The following is a 4,810-nucleotide window of genomic DNA, read 5'->3' as shown; positions in this document are numbered from 1 at the left end:
CTAAGGTGTATGTAAACTTCCGACTTGTAAGACTTGTTTTCCTCTATCGTAATCGCTCCTCTTTCACCCCAGCTGCCAAACTAACCCCGATTCAGATGACCATCCTACCCATGCTAGATTACGGAGACATAATTTAAAGATCGGCAGGTAAGGGTGCTCTCGAGCTGCTAGATGTTCTTTACCATTCGGACATCAGATTTGCCACCAATGTTCCTTATAGGACACATCACTGCACTTTATACTTTTCTGTAAACTTGTCATCTCTGTATACTCGTCGCAAGACCCACTGGTTGGTGCCTATTTATAAAACCCTCTTAGACCTCACTCCCCACTATCTACTGCAGCCCTCATCCTTCAAATACAACAACCGTTCTGCCAGTCACATTCTGTTAAGGGTCCCCAAAGCACACACATCCCTGGGTCGCTCCTCTTTTCAGTTCGCTGGAGCTAGCGACTGGAACGAGCTGCAACAAACACTCAAACTGGACAGTTTTATCTCTTCATTCAAAAACTCAATCATGGACACTTACTGACAATTGTGGCTACTTTGTGTGATGTGCTGTGTCTGTGCCCAATAATGTTTGTACCATGTTTTGTGCTGCTTCCATGTTGTGTTGCTACCATGTTGTTGTCATGTAGTGTTGCTCCCATGCTGTGTAGTCATGTGTTGCTGCCTTTCTATGTTGTTGTCTTAGGTCTCTCTTAATGTAATGTTGTTGTCTCTCTTTTTCGTGATGTGTGTTTTGGCCGATATTTATATATTTTTAATCCCAGCCCCTGTCCCTGCAGGAGGCCTTTTGCCTTTTGGTAGGCCGTCATTGTATATATGAATTTGTTCTTAACTGACTTGCCTTGTTAAATAAAAGTATACAAAAGCTGGTTAAAGGTCACGCAACAATGTTACACTTTGTGAATAGCATGAGAACATTACTTTTAGCTAAAAGCATGTGCAAAAACAACAACTGTTTTCCTTTTCTGCGTGCACTACAACTGCGCTATTGTTCATACTTGCTGTTGCAGGGTCTTGCTTTTTCTCTACTCTGGGCCTGTTCTGTGCCCTGCTTGGACACTGTGGCAGTTATGTAGGCTCTGTTCATGTGTGCTCTATACCATGGGATCCCTACAGTGGCTCAGGGGGCGAGTAATCACAACCAGTAGTTAAATATATGGACCTGCTCGCACACTAAATTATTTTTGCTTACACAACAAGATAGACTTCTGTTTGGTTACAAAATAAGATATACTTCTGTTATTAGTAGAATGTGGGTATTGTGCTAGAATGTGCATACCATGATTGTGTATGGTTGAAGGACACTTTGATAAAAATACCAGGGATAATACTGTATAAATTGATTGATTTCACACTGTGAGAAAGCATAAATACATTCATATGAAGTTGAGCAAATATATATATATATATACATATTTTTTTTTATCAGTTCAGGTATGGTGTTGTTCCTCTCCATCTGGCAGATTTTCTCAAACAGATAGTTTTTGTAAACAAGCAGGCAAGTAGACATGGGTAATTAATATCATGGATCACAAAACAAGAGATTAAGGCAAGTTATTAATGGATTACATCAATTGGAACATTTTTATTTAACCAGTTAAGTTAATGGAGAACACATTCTAATTTACAGCAACAACCTGGGGAATAGTTACAGGGGAGAGGAATGAGCCAATTGGACGCTGGTGATGATTAGGTGGCCATGATGGTACAGTATGAGTGCCAGATTAGGAATTTAGCCAAGACCCCAGGGTTAACAACCCTACTCTTACAATAAGTGCCATGGGATCTTTGGTGAACACAGAGAGTCAGGAAACCCGTTTAATGTCCCATCCAAGAGACAGCACCTTACACAGGGCAATGTCCCCAATCACTGCTCTGGGATATTTTTTTAGACCAGGGCAAGCCTTGCTTAGCCCTGCTTAGCTTCAGAGGCAAGCCTTCAGAGGCAAGCCAGCAGTGGGATGCAGGGTGGTATGCTGCTGGCCAGACATGATTTTTCCATGTATAAAATGTGTAGGGTAAATTGCCACAGTAGATTTGCCATGGTTAAGAAGGAAATTATTTATTTCAGTTGTACATAATGATTGCCAAATACACTGAACAAAAATAAAAACGCAACATGTAAAGTGTTGGTTTCATGAGCTGAAATAAAAGATCCCAGAATGTTTCATACACACAAAAAGCGTATTTCTCTCAAATGTTGTGCACAAGATATGCCACACCTTTCAGGTGGATGGGTTATCAAGAAGCTGATTTAAAAAGCATGATCATGATACAGGTGTACCTTGTGCTGGGGACAATAAAAGGCCATTCTAAAATGTGCAGTTTTGTCACAGAATACGTGCCACAGATGTCTCAAGTTTTGAAGAAGCGTGCAATTGGCATGCTGACTGCAGGAATGTCCCCCAGAGCTGTTGCCAGAGAATTGATTGTTAATTTCTCTACCAATGTCATTTTAGAGAATTTGGCAGTACGTCCCACCGGCCTCACAACCGCAGACCTTGTTTAACCACACCAGCACAGGACCTCCACATCCGGATTCTTACCTTGCAGGATCGTCTGAGACCATCCACCCGGACAGCTGGTGAAATTGAGGAGTATTTCTGTCTGTAACAAAACTGTGGTTTGCACAACCTAAGAAACAACGAACACAATTGCATTTTGTCGATGGCAATTTAAATGCACAGAGATACCATGACAAGATCCTGAGGCCCGTTTTCGGTCCATTCATCCGCCGCCATCACCTGATTTTTTTTTCAGCATGATAATACACAGATATGCATCTGTTGGTCCATGGCGCAAGGATGTGTACACAATTCCTGGAAGCTGAAAATGTTCCAGTTCTTCCATGGCCTGCATACTCACCAGACATGTCACCCATTGAGCATGTTTGGGATGCTCTGGTTTGACGTGTACGACAGCGTGTTCCAGTTCCCGCCAATATCCAGCAACCTCGCACAACTTCTTAGCATATATTAATGCTTTAACAGAAGATCACCTCGTAGTGATACGATTCATAATGTTGGTGGCAATTGGCCCCAGTTTCATATTGACAGTTAGTCAATCCATAAATGGGTCCCCACCCTTGCAAAATTCTGATTCATTTACCAAAATTCCCTGGTTTTCCAGATTCCAGGTTTCCTGCTTATTCACTCCTGATTCGGGGAATCATCCAACCAAAATGTATGGAAAACATGGGAATTTAGGGAAAGGAACTTCATTCTCTCCATGTGGAATGTGACCTCTTTGGCAGTTTCGACAGAATCAGACTCTGGATTCCAGAATGAGCATAAAATATCAGCATACTATATATGTATTTTAAATGTTTTATATGGTCGGTGCTCATGATATTGAGACTTTTGCTCTGATCCAAGCCCAATGTTGTTTTCAAATGGGCGCTTGAGCGCATATTCTTCTACCTTCAAGGTGCCCAGGCTGGCCACGTAGATACAACACCTTGTTACCATCTAGTTAATTAACACCCCACCTCAGCAACTGCCTGTCCACACCTCCACCTAAAGTCAATCCCTCCATCTCTCTCTCTCCAGGCATGGCATGGTGGCATGCTGGGGTTAAGCTGACGGGCACAGATGGCTCCCCCTCTGACATATACTGTACATTTTACATTCAACTAAGGTATAAGCAGAAAAACGCATCACATTCATTACAAAAATTATTTGCAAAATCAATGGTAGTAAGAGTGTGAGTGCAAGGAAGAGTGCAACAGTTGTGGTGGTGGTACCCACTGTGTGTGTCTAGCGTAGATGGACAGTTTGACCATTGATTTCCACAGACCACTGACTTGCAATCTGTCCGTCAGAGCCTGGGGGGCCGGCACCCATGGCGCTGGGGGTTTGATTTGATTGGTTAGCACGTGACCCTAGTGTGTTTTCATGTGCTGAGCATGTGTGGTTTGGCAGTACTGGTGGTTTTGATGCTATATCCTTAAGAATTTATCATTTCTGTCCCTCTCAGAAATTATGGCCGCTATTTCGGAACCGAAAGCATATTTGTATTATTTTGGGTAAGTTGAACCTCATAGGGATCTGCGGATTGGTTGTAATAAAAAAAATGGTGCCACTGTCTTATGACATGCATACGCATTGAGTAAAGATCAACACCGGTTGGTGAATAAATGGGAGAGTTCCTTAAAATTAAAAATGATACCAATTCTTTTCTCTTTCCACTAATGGCAATTCAATAGTGAAAAATGACACTTTTCTGCCACAAACGTAACACTAGGTCAATATCAATTGAGATGCTTTCGAATAGTAGAAGAAAATGGTCCAACCCTCTCCTCACCCCCGTCCCACCACCCACCCTCAAATAATCCCTCCCCCCAATTCCAGCACAGGACTAAATAGAAAAAAACTGCCTTTTTCCACTGTTTCAGCTGTAAGCTTTGTTTACTAACTACTGTGCCCTTAGGTCAAGTCCCCATCACCCATCTCCCCAACGCACACACTGCGTATGTGGACGAAAACAAGCAATTGGCCGTGGGCTCCAAAACCGAGGCACTGTACAGGGACAGTGACAAGGTTTCTTTTTTTCTAGTCTATGTTCAGAAACTTGATGTTCATCACCCCATTTCTTTCTCTATGGGTACAGGGGACCTTTATTTCTTCGTTTTTTTAAGTTATGGATTTCACAGAGGGTGGAAGTGGTCGGCCGGATATTTTAATTTGCCAATGCAATTCATGTCTGAACACCCAGAAGCCATTTAACTTTCCAAGCCTATTAATTATGCACTTTGTACATCCTAAAATATCCTCTTATCCTAAAGAAAATGTACTAATTAAG

The sequence above is a fragment of the Salvelinus alpinus genome, chromosome 33, assembly GCF_045679555.1.
Source record: "Salvelinus alpinus chromosome 33, SLU_Salpinus.1, whole genome shotgun sequence".
Classification (NCBI taxonomy): Eukaryota; Metazoa; Chordata; class Actinopteri; order Salmoniformes; family Salmonidae; genus Salvelinus; species Salvelinus alpinus.
Note: the sequence above shows the minus strand (reverse complement) of the source record.